This window comes from Excalfactoria chinensis, chromosome 1 (genome assembly GCF_039878825.1).
Source record: "Excalfactoria chinensis isolate bCotChi1 chromosome 1, bCotChi1.hap2, whole genome shotgun sequence".
Taxonomy (NCBI): domain Eukaryota; kingdom Metazoa; phylum Chordata; class Aves; order Galliformes; family Phasianidae; genus Excalfactoria; species Excalfactoria chinensis.
This window is the reverse complement of record NC_092825.1, coordinates 41,651,982-41,678,444: the sequence shown is the minus strand read 5'-3', so window position 1 is coordinate 41,678,444 and position 26,463 is coordinate 41,651,982. Positions and strand designations below refer to the sequence as shown.

At 35.8% G+C, this 26,463-nt stretch overlaps 1 protein-coding gene across 1 annotated transcript in view; it reads left to right on the top strand.

The window, feature by feature from the left end:
- The first annotated feature begins 23,947 nt into the window (after positions 1-23,947).
- DCN (decorin) overlaps positions 23,948-26,463 on the top strand; it is a 38,036-nt gene continuing 35,520 nt past the window's right edge. Inside the window, exon 1 of the mRNA XM_072326506.1 lies at positions 23,948-24,139. The gene's annotated coding sequence lies outside the window, so the exon portion shown is untranslated. The remainder of the gene's footprint in view (positions 24,140-26,463) is intronic.

Below are 26,463 nucleotides of genomic sequence, written 5' to 3'. Positions count from 1 at the left end.
AAAAATCCCCACATTCGGAGAGTCCATGAAAATATGAACAACAGTTTTGTTTCCTTCCTGACAAGTTTTTATGTTCCTTCCCTCTCCAATAATTTGGTGGGGTGTTCACTGGAAGTTTTATGTTGCTCAGTCTCCAACTTTCATTTGGCCTTCAGTATTGTCTTTGTTTCTCTATTCTACCTATTTAAGATTATTTTTGTATGAATTAACACGCTATTGTTGCACTGCTTTATTACTTTCTGTAACAAAGTTTGCTGTTGCATCTGTTGCATGTAACCTGAGTAGTCATCAATTTTCAGGGCTTTGCATAGTTCTGAAGTAGTTTTCTTTGTTACTTTTCCTCAATAAGAATAAAATAATTTAATGAAAGTAATTCTATTTTTTATTTTTATTTTTTTTATTTATTTATTATTATTATTATTTTTTAGTGCAATCTAGTTTACCTACAATGAATACCAAGTTCCATTCACTTGGAAAAGAAGCAAACAGAGGCTGTTCCCTTGTGCGATTTTTTCAGAGCTTCAGTCTTTGTCTTTTAGCACCTTCTCAGGGCCACACTTGTTTCTCTTGCTGCTTCCAACCTGTAAATCCACTCTGCTTCTGACAAAGCAGCCAATTTAAACAGGAGGGGAAAAAAAATAAAAAAAAAAAAAAAGAAAAAGAAAAAAAAGCCCATATCTCATCAGTTTGTGGCGTCAGCTCCACCCATGTTACTCAACTTCTGCTGAGACATTACCCACATCTGGAGCTCTAGCTATGAGGATGCCAGCTGTCTTATTATGGGTAGGAGCTCAGCAGCTTCTTCCATTTGACCAGAATGAAGAACACTTCACATATACATGGCTTATAAGCATATTTGCTGGAAGCTCTCTGTAATAGATGTATAATTAGTGTGTAAAAGATGTAGATTAGACTGACAGGTAGAAAGCTGAGACATAATTTATCTTTGAAAGAAATGACTGTATGGGCTTCTTTTCCAAATGGAAAAGGTTAAATATTCCAGTTCAGGCGCAGCTGATGAACAAATGCAACCTTTGACTCCAAAACCATACAACCACCCCTTACTAGTCATATAAAAAAGCACATAAAAGATAGCTTGGGTCTGATTTTCCTTCCGAGTGTTTCATCATGTGAATTAAAAAACTGCATTCGCATTTCACAGATGAAAAGGGAAAAAATGTGATAATTAAGCATTTTAATATAGCAGAAAAGTTTCTTGAAATGATGCTGAGTGTTAAGTTAGAAACGGCTATTCTAACCTCCATTGCTATGGAAGCAACTAATTGTCATTCTAAGCATTGCGTTGATACTGTGGATCACAAAAGAATGAGACAAACTCTAAACACAGATTGATTCTCTCTCTGGAAGCTTCCAGATGTTTCCCTTCCTCAAAAACTGAGTTAACCAGCAAAACTGCAAATAGATAAAAATATATAAACATATACATATATTCTATTTTTTGAAAGATAAACCCCGTCTTTTGTATAACACCGCACTGACACTTCACTATGAATGCATTCTTATTCTGCTTTGTTTTTGAAGAACAAAGGAAATGCATGACCAAATGACTCTTGCACTTTCTTTCCCTACACAAAACATATGTTCTGAACTCTAATAATAACATTCAAATTAACCTATTACATTCATGGGAAACAGTTATGAAGGCCCTGCATTCCAAAGATCTTTAACAGTTAGCTTGAACTATTTTCCTCTGTCAGAATGAGACACATTATTTTTCTTTCTCACAGAGGTCACTGCATATGTAAAACATCACTGGAAATTCCTTCCTTTCTTCACGCTGAGTTTCTCTGCCTCTCCCCATCAGTTTGACTATTCCAACACTTATAAGGCACTCCATATGTTGATGAATATACCGTCATTTCCCACTTGTAATGAGATTACTCAGTCCATGGGAGCAGATTTATTAGCTACAGTTATTTCATGTCTAATCACATCCTTGCTTTCCATGAAAAAAACGAACAGAGATGGATTGAATTTGAGAGCTTGGAGTCCTAAATATTTGAGTCAGAAATAGGTGGGCTTTATTGCTTGGAAGGAAAGCAAAAGGAAACAGTAAAAAAACAGAAGGGGAGAGTTTTTTTTTTTTATAAACTTAAGTTAATAAATGCAAAGAGTTTGTCACTGGACTTACTGCACATGCCTTGAAGTTTTTACACACCTTCACCATATATTTGTCCAGCAACTATGTCATCTGTTATGAATAAATGATGGGTGGGAACAGAAAAAATGCAATGGAGGGAATGAACTTCAGTGGTGGAATAAACAGTTCTTGCAGCAAATGCGTGGTGAGAGAGGCTTTGTGGGAGGTAGAAGCCACATTTCTACCAGATGGCATGGGCAGCTGTCCTGGGGGAGAATGGATATGATGGAGTCCAGCTGTAATCTTACTCTCCCAAGTATTACCCTGATCCCAGCATCACAAAAACAAAACAAAACAAAATCCTAATACTCAGATCTTCTTCCTTCTTTCCTACCCATCCTCCAGAATGAAATTCAAATGGAATATCTAGTCTGAGGCTCCGGATGCAAGGGCAGCTCCAGATGTAGCCCAAGGAGGGTCCTTTGCATGTTTGGAGAACTTCCTACCTAGGGGGCCCATCATTACTATGTCTTGACTCATCTCTTGCCCCAAACTCTCCTCCTGGCCCTGATTCATGGTAATCTCCTCACTTTGATCTAAGATATTACTGCCTCCCCTATTTTCTTCTTCCCTTCTTGTAATCTTGTTCCTTTTGATTGTCCTTCCTCTTCTTATCTTTCTTTCTGTTTATTGTTTTCTTCCAAAGTAACCCTACTCTCCCTGAAGCTAACAGCAATATGATGTCTCACGCTATTCCACACAACTCTTGTATTGTGTCAAAACCATAGTGGAGTCTATCTCAACTGTTTAGGTTGAGTATTTTAGTACTCTAAAATACTAGTAAAGGCCACATTAATACTTCTGTGAGTCATCATGATAAGCAATAAGTTTAACACTCTACATACAGTTTCTGAAAGAATTAGGAAAGGTTTTGGCCTGTGATTTTTTGCTCTACCCTACTGCTTACAAAAGTGCATTAAAGAACATTTAAAAAATGTAATTATTAAATACAATTCAGTAATGTAAGCCATGTGCCTAGATACCTGTGGCTATGTATTTACACAGATACACAAGGGGAACAAAAGGAAACCATAGTAACAATGTTGCTCAGGAACAACACAGATTGGAATAATCAGGTTAGGATGGAGAATATAGTGATTCTTATGCAACTAATATATAGGCTAATGTATGATCTGACAGAAGACAATGTTTCCCAAACCTATGTAGATATGTATGGTTAATAACTCTATTACCAGTAAAACTCTTTGACAAGAGGTACTATAAATAAATAGATAGATAAAATAATCCAATATTTTGTCAGTTATAGTACAAACAAAGCCTCCTATTTGCTTCATGTAATCCTCATAGAAAAGTACATTTCTAGAAACTTGTGTATGAATGGCTTTCAAAATTACCGCTGACAGGCACTATTCTAGACTGGACATTTTTTTTTTCAGACATCAGCATCTAAAAGCATCTGAAACCTAAAGCAATGATTTTAGAGAGCAGGTTTTAGTACATTATATCAACAAAGGAATGAAAGAAGACAGTAAACACAATAGTGAGTAATGTTAAGGAAACTAGTATCCTGTTTCCACAGCCTGTTCAGCAAAAATGAAATTTCTAGCTGACAGGAGAGAAAAAGATACTGAATGGCATGACAAACTGCAAATTAAATAAAATGCAAGAAGAAAATTAAAAGCAATTGTGTGATTGTTTGCCTGATTTTTTTGCCTTTTCCTCATTTTCTCTGTTTTTCCAAAGTCCTGTACTTCCTAACACCATTGTTTAGAAATATTTCAATGGGATTTTAGAAAATGAATAAAGACCTCTGGCACTGAAACATTTTTCACATGACGAATGTTTTTCAAGGATGTATCTGGTAAAAATTTTCATACTGGCATATGAAACTGAAAGAAGGCTGTAAATATGATTCCTTTTTTTGCTCCAGGAGAAATGAGGCAAGAAGTGTAAAGGGGATTGCATTTTCCAAAGGGATTGCTTATGCTTTATTGTTTGTGAATTCTTTTGATTAATTTAATTAATACTCCTCATCTTCCTCCTTGTTCTCTTCTTCCTTCTCCTCCTCCATGTTACATCAACAAATTGCTTGATTGGCATGAGGGGCCACAATTTGCTTCTGCTTCCAATTTGCTCCTTTCTGCCGCAAATACTCCTTCCCTACACAGAGAATGTCAATATTATGTGAATGCAACTAGGCCTGGAAAAAAAAAAAAAAAAAAAAAAAAAAAAAAAAAAAAAAAAAAAGCTTAATTAGTTTGAGACCAAGAAAATAGGAGTATCTCAGTTATCAGTTTATTCTTTTTTACCATTTTTTTTTCTTCCTAACTTTTGTTACTTTATTCTTGCATTTATTTTTCATTAGTTTTCCACCAAAAGCCCCCTTCCTTGCAATAGCTTGCAGTTTGGTAGACAAATATAAGCAAAAAGCAAATAAAAGAGAGTTCCTGGAAATAGTAAGACACCTCCCACTTTGTCTTCAGTGTAAAAAGCCTGAATATCCAGATGTTTTTGATGATGGTGAAGCATATGAAACACAATAGTATTTAAGTTTTTAAATAGTTGAAATGCTGTGCAAGTAAGTAGTAAGAGCAGTCAGTTTTTCATTTGGCATTGGACCAAACAGCATTTACAAAAAGCTTGTGCCTATGCTGCTGCCTTTATTGGACTTTCTGCCTTCATAAGTCTACTAACTGACTGGAGATCTTACTACTAACATGGAGGAATCAGCTGAAATTTTCATTTAAAGCAACATTCTTGTCCAAAGACATCATGTTGCTCCATAGAGAATGTTTTCCCATATGCTCTTCAAATTACAGCTGCTTGGACAATCCTCCTACATCTAAGTCATTCAAAACAATGAATATTGTACTCATTCTGTTGAGGCACAAAATGTTTTCATACTTCATCAAGAAATATTTTAAACCAACAGAACATTCATAATTAAAGCTGCCGATTTGTTCCCAGTTCACTCTTTTTTTTTTTTTTTTTTTTTTTTTTTGACAAAATATACTATGCTGTTTTTCTGGAATGAAACAGAAAGAAACAGAAAGATTGAGCAACTAGATGTGAGTCCAGAGATAGCTGCAAAGGAAACTGAAGCTGGACCTTTTGAAGTGTCAGGTAGCTGGTAGATACAGTAATTAGCACTGCTGCCAGATTCCCCTCCTCCCAAAGGCTCAAAAATGCCCTTGGCTTTCAACTGATAAAAGCACTTCTGCTGTCAGAGAAGTTTTCTATATCTTCTTTGTTACATGAATGCAACTTCAGTCTCTTTTTAAGCAGAAAACTTACTTGATCAGGCTTGAGCAGTAGTGCTATCTAGATGCGTTTATCTATGACTTCTTTCTGGGCAGTGAAGAAAACGAACCTATGCTCATTATTATATAATATAACAGGAATCCAAGAACTGTTTTACTACACTGAAGAAATAGAATCTCTCATCGTTATTATATAATGCAGCATGAATCCAAGAACTGTTTTCCTACATTAACTAATATTAATGTTCCTTCTGGCCTAATGTAAGGAGAAAAAGTTGACTTTAAAAATACATTTTGAAGAGTATTCAACTTCACAAAGTCACAGAAAGTTTCACTCCCCTACCAACATTGATAGCTTTTCAGTTTTGTTTCTGTTTTCCTGTAGCTGAAAGATGAAATTGTCCCATTTTCCATAGCAACACAAAACAGTGGAAAGTAATGTATGCATACACTGAGAGAGATGGAATAAAAAGATTTTGAGTTTAGTGATGGAGAACTCTGAATCACTAATCATTAACAAAAGTGTTTAATGTAAATGATGAAATAGCTCACTTCCTATGGCACCAGTCCTAAAAATGACAAAAAATGTGCAGTCCTCTACATCCACAGAGAGTCCAAAGTCTCCTGCTGATGTCTGTGTGTGTAAAACAACTCCCCACTGGGAAAGAAGGCAATGGCATATCTCCATACTTCTGGCTTTAACTTTAATTGCTTTTTTTTTTTTTTTTTTTTCCTTGTACAAATTTCAATATAGTTTTCCAAATGCAATTATATTTATACTCTCTTATACCTAAGTTACATTATTATACTAAATATTTAAGCAACTGTCAAAGTGCTAGTTATATTTTATGACTTAATTGTAGAGAGAGGAGAACAATTGATTTCATTTGTTGTCTCTTACTATTTCCCACGTTTTTAGGTTTGCTCTTGGCTTCTTACATCTGTTATGTAGTTTTAAAAGAGCTACTAGATTCAAAGTCAATTTTAGTTAGCAAACACAGGCACTGTTTAGTAAACCCAAACACTTCACTTTGGTGTCCATTTGTACATGATAGGATTATCAGCAAAATATCTCCAGAGGAAGTTTATTGTGATACCATTTTCACTCTGCTTTTACCATTTTACTGAAAAAACTTTAAAAGGTGATGACAGTTGAAAAGGTAAGAACCTGAGGTCAATTTGCTGATACATCATGATTTGAAGACTTTGTTTTCAAATAGATTTGGGAATATAAATTTTGGTATATTTATATATTAAAGGCCTGAATGTAGATTCAATTATTTCACCATAGCACAATTTATCCTGTCAACACATAACTATTCACAGTAGCCTGTGGAACAATTCATCAGTTCATAGGTAAAATAAGGGGGAACAACAGGAAGCCCTGGGATAATGCCCTACTAATCAGATTCAAATGGACTGTAAGGACCTACTGAATTCAAACCTAAGTTGCATGAATTAGCACAAACACAGGAAGCAAGTGGAACCAGGTACTAGAAAAAGAATCTGGGCATAAGAACTGTGCCATGATAGAGTAGGAAAGACAAAATAAAAATAAACTGGGGATACATATACAGGAGCACTGCCTGTGAGAGCAATATTTTTATAATCTATATATAGTAAATAATAAACTCTAGATATATTTCTAACGGAGTACAGTTTTGAGTGGACCCATGGAACAGAAGCCACAAGGAAACACTTGGGACAAATCAGAGAAAAAAAAAACAATGATAATTGTCTATGAGGAAACTACCAGAACTGGGGGCTAGAAAACAAAGACCTGTACAGTCAAAAGGTCCACTAAACTACTGAAATTGCAAAACAGACTATCTCCTGCCCCCCTTCTCAGTGGCTGTAGCAGAGGAAGTGAAGGGCTTTGCTGCAAGACTTCAGGGTAGATAGTGGGAAAAACAACCAACTGCCAGAAAAGGTCACTTTGCTGATGCTGGAGCAACTGTAGGACTGCTATTGCTGATGGCCCCATGTGTCGTGAGCAGCATGAGGGCATCTCAGGAGTCAGCTAACTCTTCTTTGGATCTGTGTGAGTCAGTGCCATTTCTCTCAGCTGCAGGTTTCTCTGATTGAAGTTCTTACCGGTAATCCAGGGATCACTGTAGAAAAGACAGTAAGGGATAATGTTTGTTTAGGAAATAACATCAAAGAGCTAGGTAGAAAGAATTTCTGGGACACTTTTTGATGCCTGGAGCAGAAAGTCTTACTGAGTTTGTTACAGGTTCCATAACTTTTTGGCCTCTCTGTGTTACTTGCTTTTGGCTGTTGAGCTCAAGAAGCAGACTTCAAGAGTTTGATATACTGGGTCATTGGGTTGGTTTGGTTTTTTTTTGGTAATGAGAAAAAGAAGTACCCAGAGTTAAGAGTTCAGAGAATATATTCAATAAAATGTGTTCTACTTTTTATTATTATTATTATTATTATTATTATTATTATTATTACTATTATTATTTTTCTTCTAAACCCTTTTTCTTTTACTGGAGAAGAAAATATTCCCTATCAACAATTTCAATTTCTTATTACATCCACACTTTTTGGATTTAACTACAAGGTGCATCAAGAGGCATGAAAGTGTACACCATGACCAGCACACCATTAACAGTTAGCATATTTACTATTATTTATGGCCATCTTATAGTCATCTTCAAATTTTCATCTATAGTCCATCTTCCTTTTGATTTCTGTATTTAACTTCACTTCTATACATGTGTTGTTTCAAATAAATATCTTAAATATCTTAATGTTATATCCAATAATTTCTCAGCCCTTTTCTTAGCAGAAATTACTACAAATGCTAGTATAATTTAAAATCACTGATAATAAACAACTTAAATGCAGAATGGTCCATTTTTCAAAGGTAGGCTACTTGCCAAGAATGAGTTCTTCAAGGTCAGTGACTATTGTTGCCTAGTTGCTATTTTTATCAACAAACCTATACTTCCTGGATTGCTAAGTGCTTATAAACAGCATCTTTCAAAAAGATATAGTGAATGAAACATATAAATCAGCCTTTCAGATATAATTTAAATGCATGCCATTTTAATATTAAGATTTGTGCCACAGCTCTTATGGATGTGGAATGACAGTAGGCCTTATTTTCTTCTTATAAATGCCTTATATGAAACATTTTTAGTCAAATTATCAAAGGATGTACAGCCTCAATTTTTCTATTGTTTCAACTCTTCAGAGTGAAGAAATAAGTTTTCAAGTCTATAAATCTGCTCTATTTGATATTTAGAAATACTCCAAGTATATTAAAAAGCAATAAGTGATATTAATAAAGAGGAATGCTGCCAAGAAGCCTGTAAATTGTTAGGCTAATGCACTGAACATTCACTCACTAGCTGTGTATAGTACACTGCCTTCTCCAATACTCTGCATGTGAATTACCATTCACGTAAACCAAAGCTCCACAGTAACTAATGTGCAACAGTATATTATATGCTATTTCTGAAATATCTCTACATAAAGAATGTCAGATCAGTTCCACGCCAAGAAAAAAACAGTATGAGATACTGGGTCTGGGAAATGCTAAAAGACTTTGCATCATTAGGGCTTCTTATCATTAGTGGAAATATACACTGTGGACAAAATCCGAATTAGTGATAACAGTGGTCCATCTAAATGTGTTCTGCAGAAGTAAAACTGTATGTCAGCCAGCAATTTTCTTTTTCAGTAAGTGAAATATCTGGTTACTCTTCCTGCAATATTTTATTCATTTCTGATTTCACAGTAGCTTAAATTTTCTCTAACAAGTCCAAAGTGACATACTTGAAACCATCTATGTGGTCTCATTCAAGAAATGCTAATTTCCCACATTTTTCACTGAGCAAACACAACTGAGTTGATGCACAAAACTGACCTACTTACTTATGGCCATATCCAACATCCACAGGAATTAGAAAAAAAGAAAAAATGTCCTTATATGAAGTAACATGAAAGAGCTTGATTAGTCCTTTAGGCACTTATTAAAAGAAGAAAAATAACCTTTAAAATGCCAAGCAGATTTGGTAAAAAAAAGTTTGATTTGAGAGGAAAATATTTGCTTTTGAACATAAAAACCTATTTTGGCAAACATGTTTCTAAGTCCTGTACTGTAATAGCTGTTCATAAAGAACAGTGGCAAGGAAGCCTCAATATTACAGTATATCTTACTCAAAATATTACTCAGAATTATCCTCCTAAAAAATTTCAGTGAAAGAAATTGTTATTTTTCAGTGTTCTGTCATAAAGCAAGAGATTTGTTTCTGGAGAATAATGCAAATACCCTCAAGCAAATGCACTATAATAATATTATTCAAACTATTTTTGTATCTCAGACTATTAATTCAGAAAGTTTTCTCATGGCCTCTCATATAATCTATTTATACTGTGTCTGCCCGAACAATATGTGACTGAGAATGATATTTATTTTACAGCATACTGGGAAATGTTCATTGCCCTCTTTTAAACAAGCATTTAGAACTTCCTGTCTCTCCCCCCACCACATACACACACACATACAAACCCTCCCCCATCCCCGCACAAAGAAAAAGGATCTTTCTCTTCAATTATGTGCAAGGCTGGCAAAACTGAATGAATTTGAAAGTGAAAAAAAATCAACTATTAAATGGCTTGCTCCAAAGAGAAGCATTATTTGTTAAATAAAGCAAATAAAAATGGTTAAGTAAAGCAAATAAATATTGGAGTAACAAGTCTTAAGAAAAAAAAAAAAGAAAACTGCAGTGCATATCTAATACGCAGATTTGCCTACTAATTAGCTGCCTCAGGCAATTGATTTTTAAATATCCATGGGTCTTCTGCTTACCCTCTGAGCTGCACAGTCTTTTGCACATACCTATGACAGCCTTTACTCTTCTACCCTTGTCATACTCTGCATAACCCTAGAACTACACCAGAGTGACCACGCTGAAACATTTAGTTGAAGTCTTGTCCTGCAGTGGCTACTGAGCAGTGAGACTGCTTGTGCCAGAGAGCTAAAAGGCTTTCCATGACCTCTATCCAACATGTAAAATTGAAAGGAGTACAGTTATGAATGATGTTAATTCAGCATTCAATCTGCTCTGCCTACTTGTTCAGAAAAATAAATAAATAAAAATAGTCCAATTTTTGAATTAGGGAACTCTGAAAGCAGAATTTTCTAGAACAGACTTCTAGTAAAGTTATTCTTCTAGAAAAGATTGAAGAAATATCTCAGCATGGGAGAAAGTGAAAAAAATATATATAACCCTGTGGGAATGTTCAAGCGCATGTATTTCTTAGGTCTCGGTGAAAAATGGGAAGAGATGTCAGAGAAATATATGTGCTAGGGGAGGAAATCTCAGTCTGGCAAGCAACAGGCATAGCTTGAATTTTAATTTTTCTACATCTAGCATTATCCTGCCCACGTTCTCTAAGTTTTTATTGTTGTTTTGTGTTTTTTTTTTTTTTCTTTCCCATTTTTTCCCCATTAAGTTCATTTCACACTCCTAATTATTCACAATGAATCTTATATGGCTATTGCATTATTTTTGTAGCAAAAGATGTCGTGTTTTTTTTAAACATCACTAATATTCATAGCACTGTGTGCAAAAGCACAAGGTTTTCAAATATTGAAAAGAAACATTTCTGCATATAGGAATTTCTTCAGTTTAGTAGCATTTAAGACAGGGAATAACAAATATAACTATTTTATCTTTTCCACATCCACCCTCCAAGAATATTTGGACTACTAACACTATCTTTAGTGCCAGAAAATACTCTGCTCTCTCTGTGCAACTCTACAGGCCTGTAGAACTGCAGTTTTAAAGCTGCCTGGCTATATTTTCATGTCTACAGATTTCAGTATTGTGTATCCTGATGTTAGAAGCTTCTTCAGTAACATTTCTCAGTGATCAGTGGATCATGTGAAATGAGTTGCTATAACATTTATTTCCATATTTATACTGTACTGGTGAAGAGGAAATCCCAGGCTGAACTCCATTGTTGTTTACTCCATCATTTCTTACTTCTTTGTCTCCAAGACACAATAATGTTTAGCTCCATATGATTGGAGCAGCCCTTTCTGGGTGCTGTTTGCGTAGATTGATGAGTCCACACAATAAGTATGTGACATAGACAAATTTAATCGAAATAAAACATTGCCAGTCTTAGTTTCAAGACATTTTTCAGAGCTTTGGTATTGATATTTGCTGTCATACATGAAGAAGGAATTTCACCATTAGTTTTTGCATGATTGGACGCTAATTTGTTGATGCAGGCAATCCTGAAATCTACAGAAAAAATAGGAATGCAACATTCTTACACTGTTTGAAACAGAAGATGATGTATCAACAATTTCTTCCTGTTTCAAGGTATGCAGTCACCTGTGTTTTTAGAGGAGCCTTTTATTATTATTATTATTATTATTATTATTATTATTATTATTATTATTATTATTGGTGAATTATTTTATTGGGTTCTGAAGCAGGAAAATTAAACACTGCAAGTAGATCATGTTTCATTATTATAATTCAGATAGTTAAAGACTGTTAGGGAAGGCCAGGTGCCCAAAAAATCCACCTCATTACTCCTTAAAATAAAATTATATTGCTATCAATCTGTATAAATCCTCAGAGTATAGGAGGGGAAACCAAGCAACAAGTTCTGATGAAGTCATATGAGAAAATCTGTAATTTTCACACGGTAGGTGGTTCTGTGACTTTGCATTGGGCACGGATATGGAGGTTCATACATTTCAACAATTTATGAGAGCACCTAACACTGTGAAAACAGCTCATTCAAAACAGATTGTTTCTTCAAAACCAGGCTTTCCCTTTGAGAATTTAGCTTAGAAGAGATTTAATTACTTTCAGGAAAAAAGTAACTGGGCATTTGAAAAAGTCTGTTATAATCAATCAATCAATAAATAATACATATACCAACACCACTTTAACAAGGTTAAATGCATGTCACTGCAGTATAAGAGTTGCTCGTAGCAGACAAGGCACAGAAGATGGCTGTTCCACTCTTCTGAGCTCTTCTGAATCTCATGCAAGGTGCTAGGTACCCAACTTAAGGATTAAATGGAGAGTATCTATGGATGAATAAATGAGTCATCAAAGGACTGGAAAAAAGAGGATCAGAATGCATTTGTTTAAAACAGGAAATTACAACAGTTTTCAAGCATGCAAAAAGTTGTTACAAAGACCATGGTGAATTATTCCAGAAAAAGTAGAACAAAGAGTAATTGGCTTAATCTGCAGCAGAGACTCATATCCAGTATTAGGAAAGGTTTAATAACCAGCAGGACAGATGAGTAATGGAATCCATTGATGGGGAATGGAGTACTCTTGGATCTGCCTGTGCTCAGGGAGCAGAAATGACCACAGGAGAAGAATCAACATTTCTCAGAAGTGTTTTGCTTGATGCCACCTCACAGTGGAATGATGAACAAGATGGTCTCTTTCAATGTCTCTCCACATTGCTATTAGTGATATGAATTTCATTCTGCACTTCATCACAAGCTTGCAAAAGCATACCGCTATTCTGAAAATATGTGCTGAAACTTCTGCTTCATAGATGCGACATGCATCTTTTTAAACTAAAAAAAGAAAAAGGTTTCAACTGTGGGGTAATCTCATTGCAGCCTTCCAGTACTTAAAGGGAGCCTTCAAAAAGGAGTGGAGTCAACTCTTCTTAAGGGTAGATAATGGCAGGACAAGCGGAAAGGGTTTTACATTGAGGGAGGGATGATTTATCTTGGATGTCAGGGAAATTCTTCACAGAGGGAGTAATGAGGTGCCAGAACAGGCTGCCCAGAGAGGCTGTGGTGCCCCATCCCTGGAGATGTTCAAAGCCAGGTTGGGGCCCTGGGCAACAGGTCTAGTATTAAATGTGGAAGTTGGTGGCCCTGCCTGCTGCAGGTGGGTTGCAGTTTGATGATCCTTGAGGTCCCTTCCAACCCAAGTCATTCTGTGATGCTATGATTCTGTGATTCTATGAAGCTATGCTCAGCTCTAAAGCATGCCAGTGCCAAAAGAGTTTTAGATACACTTGTGCCTACATCTTACACAGGCCTTTACCCCATGATACTCATGTCAAATTGTTAGCTTACCTTAGGTGGTATATACTGCTTTTTATAAATTAAGGAACACTGAAGAAAACTACTTCATTTTGCTGCACCCCTGTAAACACTATGTCATATTTATTATAATATGTAGCTAGTCAGTAAGTATATTTAAATAGAAGAGATATGGAATTCCAGTTTACAGTCAATCTTATTGAAAAGTCTTACTGAATTTAAAAGGAATGAAATAAATATGCTTTTACAGAAATTACTTAAAACTCACAAGAACCAAATAATGAATAAGATTCTTTCAACAGAATTTTTACATGGAACAGGATGTAGAACAGAGATGTATTGCTGGAATATAGTTTTGCATAACTTTTCCATGTGATTGTGTTGACTGTTTCAAAAACAGTAACTGTTTTGTTTCCTGTTAAGTGCTTTTGGACTGTGCCATAAAAACGTATATACAATTTTCTACTACTTCCTATCTGGTGGATAGAAAAAGGATGGCAGCATTCTTCATGTCTAGAATTATCATGTTTAATTAAGATAATAATAAGTTGCCCTAACTCAACAGTTTATAACCAAAGGAATCACAATGTTACCAAAATATTGCTTACAGTTCCACTTAGCACACAGTAAATGCTTTATCTATCTTTAGTATCAAATAGCAACCCCTTCTTTTCTGATATAAAACACCAAATCCCTTTTTGCACGTAACTGGACAAGATGAAAATACACACAAATATTTACTTCAGTGTTTATGTGTATATATTCATATATATACATATATATATATTTAAAAGGGGAAATTCACAACTTTTTCAGAATAGGCTAAAGAATTCTTAGACTGGAAACTAAACTTAAGCTATCAAAAATATCATCCAAACTTTCATTATAAAGCAGTAATTTGACTCTGTTATTCCTTGATGAAAGATATCTGGCATTATTTTTAAAAGCTTCAGACCTGAAATACAAGAATATCAATTTTAATATTTTACAGCCCCTGGTCTTTTATTCTAAACATAAGGTCATATTATGGTTTTATTTTTAATAAATAAAATATTCTCAGACATAATCTCATAAGAGAAGCCACATAAAAATAATAATCTCAGATAGACTGAAACTTCTTCTGAGGTTTAAAGAATATTTTCTAAAACTATAGAAAACGTTTTACCGTCTCCAGTATATTTGTTATTACTATTCCACTTTTTTTGGTCATTTTCTAGTGCATCAATTTTATTTTCCTTTAGTCTGAAACATATGATAAGAAATTATGAATTCACTATTTGTGGAAGCAGCTTTACAAAGAAGCTGTTTGTTTTAGAAAGTGCCACCCATCTGCCTCAGTGAACAGAAAAATGTAGAGGTCAATGGAAGACTTGCAGAAAAGGAAAAGGAATTTCAGTTGATGGTGAGAGTTCTGTAACTGTACAAAAATCACATAAAATACCTGGCAAATGAATCTGTGGGGAAGAGATGGTAAGTACTTGAGAAATGAGGCTACCTGGTTGCAAGGGATGAAATAGAAACATACTACTGGTGCAAAATTTTTTGTTATAATTATATTTGAACACATACTAGTTGGACTGATCAGGTCATCAGGCCATTAAGCCCAGTAGTGCCCTCTCCTGCAAGTCCTGGAAACATTTATAACGAAGGTTTTGGGCAGACCCAGTAGTTTCAGGTAACATCAAGTTTAGCACTTCAAGATCAATGAAAGCGAAATAAATATATTAAAGTAACCTTAACTCAAACTGAGAATTTCTTGAATGTATTTTTAAAGCCAGATTTTCTATTCTATAATTAAAATAAATAAATAAATAAAAATTATTACTATTCTTCTGCTTATTTTTGTGCCTCCATTCCAACTTCTCTTTTGCCAAATACTTCTTATTTTAAATTGACACAAAAATGGCTGCAACTGCTGCGAAAAGGTAATGTGCAGTGAGAATTTCTCCTCACAGAGCTGAATTTTTTAACTGTCACTGAAATAAAGGTACTTTCTCTTGCAGAGCTGATTCTAACAGTTTGGAGTACAAACAAGGAAACAAGGTGCAGGAGCACAACGGAAGATCTTTAACAACATAATAAATGACTGTCTCAAGCTGTCCAGTCTCAAGATCCAACTTATAGTGGTTTTGGTCTTACAAATCAAGAGCAGGCGCTGAGCAGATTTTTGCTTGCAAACGTGTGGCTTCTTCCTCAGATGTAAGTTTTCCATTTCATCATAAAAGGCTGATGCATTCATTGCAAAACATCCTATTTTTTTCTATGTGTTAGGCAAAACAACCCTATCCTTAAATTTAGTCAGTATATTTAAACTTAATATAATGAGGTCTTAAAGGTGATTAGTCAATTTAGTTGTCTGTTTAAATCTGAGTCCTATTTTCCTATACTTGATTTTCAATAACTGCTCTTTGAAAGCCTCTTTAAAAATCAGATCCATTGACATGTTGTAGAAAACTTACTTTTCCAAGCCTTGATTTAGATCTCTGAGGGATATGCTTCCTTGTATATTACTGTAGATCAAGATGAGTCAAGAGATTCAGTGGCCAGATTTTGAAATGGTGTAAATCACAAGATGCTGCAATTTTAATAAAATTATATGATTTATGTCCATTGAGGGGTGTGTCTCATCATGTTCATAAATCCATCTATTTCATATACAAATCTAAAAATAATTAAATCAGATGAGATCAATAAATACAAACCAAGCACCTTCCTAACCAAAATATATTTTAACTTTTATTCAGCTGAAATATAATAGATTGCCTGTGTTATCCTCTAAATTAAAACACAGATGGTTTTGCTTGGAAGCTGCATTAAGTATCAAATAGAACTAACTGAACATCATGTTGCAAACACAAAAATAAAACAATACACAATTTACAAGTAGAATAGGTTTCAGTTTTTCTCATTGCCAATAGATAATTCAATAACTGAAGGATGAAATGTTACATTAAAAATGTTTATTGTAGAATTAAACTCTGTGTGGTTTTGTTTGTCCATTTATTTCTTTGTTGTTGGCTTGGGTTTTTGTTGTTGTTGTTTTGTTTTATTTTGCTTTGTCTTTTTTTTTTTTTCTTTTTTTTCCTATGAAAAAACTCACACTTTCTCTCTTATTTAACTATATTTTTTCAACTTGAGTATTGAAAACTGCTGTTGAGGATCATTGATGCAGTTGGTTAGAACAGTTCTTATCCATAACAAGAGCTCATTCATATAAACAGTTTATTTATAGGAATAAAAGAAGAATCTGCTTAAAATTGTAGGGAAATAAATAAGAAAGAAAGAAAGAAAGAAAGAAAGAAAGAAAGAAAGAAAGAAAGAAAGAAAGAAAGAAAGAAAGAAAGAAAGAAAGAAAGAAAGAAAGAAAGAAAGAAAGAAAGAAAGAAAGAAAGAAAGAAGAAAGAAGGAAAGAAGGAAAGAAGGAAAGAAGGAAAGAAGGAAAGAAGGAAAGAAGGAAAGAAGGAAAGAAGGAAAGAAAGAAAGAAAGAAAGAAAGAAAGAAAGAAAGAAAGAAAGAAAGAAAGAAAGAAAGAAAGAAAGAAAGAAAGAAAGAAAGAAAGAAAGAAAGAAAGAAAGAAGGAAAGAAGGAAAGAAGGAAAGAAGGAAAGAAGGAAAGAAGGAAAGAAGGAAAGAAGGAAAGAAGGAAAGAAAGAAAGAAAGAAAGAAAGAAAGAAAGAAAGAAAGAAGGAAAGAAGGAAAGAAGGAAAGAAGGAAAGAAGGAAAGAAGGAAAGAAGGAAAGAAGGAAAGAAGGAAAGAAGGAAAGAAGGAAAGAAAGAAAGAAAGAAAGAAAGAAAGAAAGAAAGAAAGAAAGAAAGAAAGAAAGAAAGAAAGAAAGAAAGAAAGAAAGAAAGAAAGAAAGAAAGAAAGAAAGAAAAGAAAAAAGAAAGAAAACTTGTACCTGGATCAAGGTAACTCCCATTACCAATACAGACTGGAGGATGAAAAGACTGAGAGCAGTCCTGCCAAAGATAAACCTGTGTGTATTGGTGGATGGCAAGCTGGACGTGAGCCAGCAATGTGCCCTTGCAGCTCAGAATGCCAACTGTATCCTGGGCTGCATCAAAAGAAGCATGGGCAGCAGGGTGAGGGAGGTGATCCTGCCCCTCTGCTCTGTGCTGGTGAAACCTCACTTGGAGTACTGCGTCCAGATGGGGAGTCCTCAGTACAGGAGAGACCTGGACCTGTTGGAGCACATCCAGAGAAAGGCCACAAAAGTGATCCAAGGGATGGAACATCTTCCTGTGAGGACAGGCTGAGAGAGCTGGGGCTGTTCAGCCTGGAGAAGAGAAGGCTGCCAGGTGACCTTATAGTGGCCTTTCAGTATCTAAAGGGGAGCTACATGAATAAAGAGGACAGACTCTCCAGCAGGGTCTGCTGTGATAGAATAAGGGGAAATGGCTTCAGAGCTCAAAGAGCTCAAAGATTTAGGCTAGATATAAGGAAAATAATCTACAGTGAGGGTGGTGAGGCACTGGAACAGGTTGCCCAGTGATGTGATTGATGCCTCATCCTTGAAAACTTTCAGAGTGAGGCTGGATAAAGCCCTGGGCAACCTGATCTAGCTGTGGTGTCCCTGTTCATTGCAGGAGAGTTGGACAAGATGTCTCTCTGAGATCCCTTCCAACTCTAACAATTCTATGATTCTACAATTCTATAAAAAGCGTATGTGGTCTACCCATTCTTGTATTCCAGGCATCAGCTAAAAGTAAAGAGATTTACTTTTCAAATACTTAATGAATATCAATGGATTATTACCTGGACTACACTGTAACTCTCTGCATTTCAGAAATAGTTAAAATTTGAGTGAAATGTCCTGGGTGCTAGATATCACCTGTACTGTTTGGACTTAAAATCTGTGCTTCTTGGACTCTGCTCTCACATCATTATTTTTCTTTATTGTGTTTTCAGATTGTTACAAATGCTTACTTATTCCTTTAAAGGTTCAAGAGGAGTGCATCTTTTTCATTAGAACCCAATGGAGCACACTCTGTTCAGACAGCTGGTGTCTTTGTAACTCATCACCATCCACCTTAAGGTTCCCAGCAGCACTTCTCTGCTGTGAGTGAGTTCATACAATCCAAACAAAACCAGTAAGTTTTATGATGCCATTCCTTGTATATTCAAAATCACCGTTTCATAAGTTTAATTGAAGTTAGAAAGTACTTATTTCTCAGCAGATTGCCAATAGAAAAAACAAAACAAAACAAACAAACAAAAAAAAATTAATACAGAAACATTGACACAAATGGTACTATGAATGTCTTCTTTTCATCATTACACCCCTTTTCTTAGGACTTTCCTGAGTAGTACAGTCACTAGCTTCCTCTGAAACAGTTTGATCTCTGTGATGACTAAAATGGAAAAAAAAAAAGATGGCCTGACCATTCACATGTTTTTCATAATCGGGGAATAAGCTGTTCAGAGCTTCACAGGATGTGTCTCATTATGAATTCTGGTTCATAACCTCTGACTAACAAAGGAGATGCAAGGCGCATAGTTCCAACTGCATGAATTACTGTCATCCTTTTCTAGGGCATTGTGTAATCCAACTGAGATGATGAAAGTTGTCCAGGGCATGATCTAAGGGCCATCAAAATGAAAATTAAGCTTTGGATTTTCCATCAGAACCTTGAAAATGGTTGTACTCCAACTCAAAATACTGTGAAATATAAAAGAAGCCAAAATCTCAGGAAACAGCTGCTCACTTGAAATTTCACCTCCTCTTGCCTAAGCTAGTCATCTCTCCTTTTCAGATGTCACTTCCTCATTTGTGGCCCCCACACTTAGAGTGACATTATTTTGTGGGAAGGCCTCTTTGCATAGTGAGCTGTATCTTCCTAGGCCCTTCGGTGAGGTCGATGCAGTTGCATACTCTCCTTCATGTTAGGGATTTTCTGGAGGTCACGGGACAGCTAACCCTCACCAGAATTCAGACAAGAAAAAAAATGTGACATTATCAAGCACTGAAAACTGCAGAGTATCTCAGTACTATTAGCAACACATATTAGTGTATATGATAACAAATGCTATTGCTCATGCTTTCTTTATCATTAAACAGTCAAAGTGAGATTCTGGGGTCTTTGGTCCCATGATCACTTTTACTTTTCTCTCATTATTTGCTTCTAGAATGGATAGCAGCTAGGAGGACTCATGTAATTCTGATTTTATCCATTCACTTCTAAAGGGAGTAGGTAAAAGAGATCACAAAATGTACATCTACACCACAGAGGTGTGAGGAATAGTTAGGACAGGCTTCATCCTCCATGACGAAAGTTAAATTCAGACCATTTGAAATTATCATTGAGTAGTAAGGCTACGCTGACAGATAGCTCCTGCATTTACTGGAGGTACTTGGACAAAACAGTTTGATTCATGAGAGAAGAGGAAGACCAGAGGACAGGACAGACAGTGTCAAGTGTAGGAAAAGACTGAGATTTCCATTGAAAAAAGGTCAAGGTAAAGGATACGTTCACATGCTGAATAATTCAGTGGAGAACAATTTGAATCTGTTTCATTGAGTGACCTGCAAGTCTCACAGATTCCCTTCAGAAGAGAGCAGGGAGAGGACCCTGAGAAGTGGCATGAACAGCACATGGTCCTGATGAGTCGAAAAGGGAGAGAAAGACAGACTTGACAGAAGAGACTCCGCACCACTGAGAACTCACTACTAGAGGTTGTTTGCTCTTAGATCAAGCAGTTGTAACAAGTTCCATTCACAGATATAGAAAAATAATGCTTCTGAGAGCACTTGTGTGGAATCCAATACTTTGGTCTTTTTGATCCGTAGAAGTGCTGAGAACTTCTTGACTGTAACTTGTGAGTTCACAGAAGACTGAAGGAAAATTGGTATTTAGAATATCCAGAAATGACATTTCTGTCTCTGTAGCTACCTTGTCAGTCTGTGCCTGGGTCACTATTTACCTGGATCAATGTTTAATATGCTTGGGTCAACATTTACTTTGGGTTTTAGTAGAGGAACTCCATTGCAATGGTAAGGAAGAGCTTTTTACAGGAGACTGAGTATAGAATCACCAAAGCTGGAAAACACATCCAAGATCATCTAGTCCAAAATAATAACTGTCACTGCAATGAGTGACATGCAGCACCACCACAGAGGAGAGGCTTAGAACAAATTATTATTTGTGCAACATGGAAAGGAGAGACAACCAGTGGTATATTAAGAGGCATAGTGGATAACATAATAGGGAGCTAGTAAAGGCCAGGCATGAGACACAGAGCAGGTGGAGAAGGAGTCTGAGAAGTAGCCGAACAAGGGGTTCTGTTTCATTCTTTGCGACTTTGGGTGGACACTTGACTAGCTGTTTCATGAAGTCTTTGAAGTGGATTTGCCTGCTCTTCCTTACCACAGCAACCACAACAACACTAACCACACACTGGTCTTCAAAGCTGACAACCTTTAGAAGGCAGCCCAAGAAAAATTCCTTTTTTAGAAGACAAAAATTAGAATGAGGAAGATCCTGAATCACTGGGCCACCAAGTCCCTGCAGGACAGATCCTGTCTTCTTGCTTTGGTTTCATTCCTGCAACTTTCTGGACTGCGATAAATGCCACACTCCTTCTCAACGCTTCCTAAAAACAATTCTCCTTTCCAGTCCTTTGAGAGGAGATTATGACAGCTCTACGCACTTCTAAGGAGCCCTGCAACCTGTCTGAGATCTCCTGATGCCTGCAGGTCATGCCTGCTGCCCAGTCCAGCCCCGTGCTCCAGAAGCTCTTCCCCCAGGGTGCAGGGCAGCTGCACATCCCCTTCCTGCACAGAATTCAACCTGACCCAGGCACAGCCGTCAGCAGCAGACAGAAAGAATGGCTTGCTCTCCTGTCTCCTGCCGCTGCTCTTTGAAAGATCCACGGAATAACCTATGAGCAAATGAAGCAGATGCTATCCATCAAAATTTAATAAAAATACTGTTATATAAATACCATTAATATGCAGTTGCCTGTAACTTGCTGAGATCTGGTATTTGGAGCAGCATGTATCTGTGTAGGTTAGTTAAGCTGAACTAATAAAATCTTGTAGAAACCAATTGATCTAAGCTTGCTTTCATTTATATTGATGAAGTAGTTGTCAAAGCAGATCAGACCAAGAAGGACAGTTTATCAGTGCTAGGCTTTGCATATGTTTATGTTCCTTATAAAATAACATAGTAACTTGCTATTTATGCGTTTTTGCTTGTTTGTTTGTTGCAAAGCTGTTTTTCTTGACTGACATAACAGGTGGCTATGAGAAGGGGAAAAGGAACACTTGTGTCAGAAGGGATCCTACATCCCATTATAAACATGCAGTTTACCCCAAAAATGTTGTACATGGACACTTAATAGGATACTGCACCGGTATTCAATCTCAGAAGACCGTACCTTCTCGGTTTCTGAGTCCCATAAGTAGTCTGCATTTCAGGAGAGGGTGGACACCTAATTCATTCCTGTTCTTCTTGATATAAACAGGAAGAATTAGGGATTTTCACAATTCCTAAAGGCTGTGACAACTTTACTCCTCTGAGCTTCCTGTGATGGACTTTACTACTGAAAGAGGAAGAAAGTCATCTAGTTGATTCTGATGGAGAGTCCTAAAGTCCACCCAGGAGACACCAAGTGCTCCACTTGCACCCACCTGGCTCTTTATATTTTATTAATGCTCTAATTCCAAAGACAGAAAAGAAAAAAAGAGGTGGCCATCCATCTCCTCCAGTGCCTCCAAGAAAACTGATGACGAAGCTGTTTACTTATAACCACTCTCAACCCCATAACAGATATCAGTTCAAAAGTATTTCAGTTTTAGTGGGAAAGGATATGAATGGGTTTTGTGAAGCAAACTGACAACAAGTTTACCCTGACCTGTTCCTCATCAAAACCTTGCTTTGAAATGTTTTTTAAACAAGCAGATGCAGCTGGTGACCAAGGTTCAAATAGCTGACATTACTAAGATACAGCCAAGACTTCAGCAAGCCTCATGGTGACACTTCTGGACAAAGATAAGGCTTTGTTGTAAGTATAAAAGCTTGGAACACTCCTTGTCATGTGTAGAAAAATGCCACAACAAAAATCATTAACAGTCTTGAATACATTGGAGAGGCAGGGGGAAAAAGACAGAGGTAGCCTCAAGGTCCAGGGAGGAATAAATGATCCTTACTTTAAGAGTAAATATATAGAAAGAAGCTGTAACATAAGGTTAAATGTGATTGCAACTTTTTGCAAATCTGACCAAAACAAGCAGTAAATTATTCCACCATGTTTTCTTTCACCAAAGAGGAACAATTGTAAGATCTGTTTTCTTGGCTCTTGTTAAAATCAAACTAAAAATAATAGCTAAAAAGTCAAGATTCCATTGTGTTTCTAAAAAATCAGACTTCTTTTAAGCAAACTTTGACATTTTACATGCTTTAATTTCAGAATTGCACCTGGTCCTAGCCTAGGGGCAGAAATAAAAGGATACAAGTCAAAACAGAAAGACATAAACCTCCATTATTTTGACGGGACAGTTAACAGCACAGGGAAGCTACACATGTTTGCAATCTGTTTGAATAACTAAATAAATAGTAATTATTCTATTAACTCCCTTTCAGTTTGCCTGAATTTTTACATTGTGCAACAATAGAGAAATTGCATTACAGCTTCTGCTGATATTTGGATCAAAACAGAGATTACTGATTAAATTTTGAATTTGGACAATGAGTCAAATACATTGTTCCATTCATGTTTAAAAAAGTCCCAGTGAATCTTAAAAAAGAAAAGAAAGCAAGAAAAAAAAGCAAAAAGAAATAGAGTTAAAACTAATTTCCCCTCTGCTTTGCTGTCCTGGTGAGAAAGCAGTAAAAAAAAAAAAAAAAAAAAAAAAAAAAAAGCAAAGTTTATATAAGGCTGTTTTAACCACAAATGCTGGAATCATTCAGCTGGTAAAAAACATGATTTTCATATATATCAAAAACATGCTGACGTTCGAAGAAATCTGTAAAGCTCTTTTTCATACAAGATAATAAGAGTATATTACACTATATGCTGTTTACTTAGATAATGATTATAGCATAAGCAGAGGCAGGTTAATATCTGTATAGTTTTACCTAAAGCTACCCTGCTTTTTTTTTCTGATGTTAATCTCCACTTTGACTAGCTGTAAGATTAATTTTATATCCTTTCCTTGAATTACATCTATTATAAACAAGAAGAACAGCCAACCTTTTTATTTTTTCTCAGCAATGAGTCAGAAAAAGAGAAAAAAAAAAGTTAAAACCAAGAAAACTTTACTAAATATATGTTTTAGAAACCAAAATAAAATAAGTGAGATGATTTACTGCAAAGCATCTGTCTTAAAGTGTACAAGCAGTTTGAGATTCTAAACAGATGAAAAAGGAATAAAGCAAATGGAAAAAAAAAAAAAAAAAAAAAAAAAAAAAAGGAGGAAAAGAAAGCAAAAGAGCTGATAAAGTTTCTGGCTACAATACAGGAGACATATCATTACCATATGATCTAATGTGGGTGTCAGCCTGGATTGTGTTCATTGAGAGAAACCTTATTTTTTAACTGTGCTATGGAATAGAAGCAGGAGGGTTTTCCACCAAGTGACAGTCACTGAGCTGAACTTACCCCCTCCTCCTTTCCACACCTGCAAAGCCTTTTGCCTGGGTTGAATATTTAGTTTAATTACATCTCAGCTTTGAGAGCTCCTGTTGCAAATCCCTGGATTAAAAGGTACGGTTTTCGGTAATTCTCCTGAACTATGCTACACTAATAAAACTTCAGGGAAGTCTACGGCAAGAAGTAGATGGATTTTAAGAGAAGCAAGGAAAAATCCTACTAAAAGTTTAGCAATGTTGAATGTTGTATCCAGCACTTTTGTTTCTCGAGAACATGAGAATGCGTTCGTAAGGACTGTACACATTTCCTACTGTTTATTTGACTGCTCTGTCTCTTGTTTTGATTTGTATAAGCGCTGCTATAGTCCTTTCTTTTTCTGTACCGTAAACTTTTGCAGCAGCATGTTCTCTGTTTGCAAGTCAGTGTTTAGAATCTATGATGTAGTGAGCGTAAAAAAGGGTTGAGTTCATGTATTTCTCATTTAAACTGCACTCTGAGATATATTTTTCTTCTGTTCAGGTTTCTTTGTACTTATTACAAACTCTAATGAGTATAATTTTGTTTTCAGAGGAAAAGATGTGTAGTAGATAGTTAGACAGGATCAGTGTATGTCTTTGTGATGTTAGAAAGCACCGTGTTACAGCGTGCAAATGAGGAACTTATATTTAAAGAAGCTGCCTGTGAATGAAACAGAGGGAAAGAAAATCCCTGGATCTGAAGCTCCTTTTAGCAGATTTTAAAGCTCTTTTTGACTCTCAGCTGCTCTTTTTCCATACTTAGACTTTCATGTAAAAAAAAAAAAAAAAAAGTAAAACGTAATGTAGGAGATGTTTTTTTGAAGCTGCATGTATTTTTTAACTCATCTTTTGTGGAATTTTGAGGGATTTCTGAGAGCGGATGGACTAATATTTAAAAGATAAGGTTAAGGCAAGCTGACAAAAAGACCACCAGTACTGTGGTGACGTGAACTGATGAAGCATATTTCCAGGGCTATTTTGAATTGAAATGTGGCCAATTCTATGGTATAGTTTCCTCTGTTTGTGGAAAAGTCTTACTCACTGTAAACACATAATTAAAGCAAATTTAAACAGTTCTGTCTGCAGACATAAATATTTTGTCACAGACCTTTAAGAATTCAGATTTTTTTCCTTCCCTATTTTTTCAAAAGTGGAATGTAAACATTTCTTACTAGAACAATTTTGTACTGTTTTATATCTAACTTTTTCTGTCCATTTAAATGTGTAAAAAACAGAAATATATGTACCTTCAGTGGGAAAACATGAATGAAGACGTGTACACATCTACTCTTATTTCCTTATTAATCTGCAGTTTGCTTCTGCTGTTTGTGTTTGAATTAGATCCTTGATATCCTTTGTTGTCATACAGTCCTCCTTTATACACAACTTTTTTTTTTTTTTTTTTTTTTTTTTTTTCTGAATTTGTTCTAGTTTGGACAAAACAGGGACCAAAAGAAAAGGTCTATTATGGGCATTAAATTAGATAAATTAAATTTATCAGTATTAATAAATGTGAAGATGCTTCCAAAGTGTTACTTATTTATTTATTTATTTGCCCCTTGGGAGAAGAGTGTTAGTAAAATAACTCCAGGATAAGATCCTCACTGTGCATTCCTGGAGGGGGCTTTCAAGGGGAGGATGTGGAGGGAGGAGTGGTGCTTTTTTAGTGACACTGGAGAATTTAGAAGCAGCTTTTATTACTATTATTATTATTATTATTATTATTTTAATTTAGCAATGTGTAAAAAGGGATCTAAGGAAGCTTTTTAGAAAAATACTGATTGCCAGTGCCAGGGGAGGTGACCAACTTTCCTGGTGTTTATTGGGCATTTTGAAGTGGGCGTCTTTAAAAATGCTATGTACTTGAGTAGTGTTTTATTGTTCATTTTCACAAGGCAGCTTACTAAAATGGATGGTGATGATTTAGCAAGTTTGCATTCCTGTTTCAAGCAATTAATCAATTGCGCTGTTATTTTACAATCTATGATTATGACAGGAACTTGAATTAGGTTAAACCATGGCAAGAACTTACCACCTCGTATTAATACCTCATTGCTGTGATGCCCTTACTTGTCTATCAGTATTGCATGACAGGACTGCATGCTGGGCATGGGACACACCTTGTGTTGGTGGGGGCTGGGACAGGAGGATGCAGGAAGGTGTCACACTCAGGAGCATGGCCTGTCCCAGCCACAGGACATGAGATTGCATGATGAGGGGCTGTGTGAACAGGACAGACTAAAACTGTCTGTCACTGACTGTGACCCTCCAGATGACATTGGTGTCTGCAGAGTCCCGCAGTTCATGCAGTGGGTAACATGTCTGTCTACTCCTGGAACAGAAAGTATATCACAATCTAAGAAACCAAGTATGTTTCTTATAGTGATAACAAAAACTATGTTTTGCTCCATGTGAACTCAC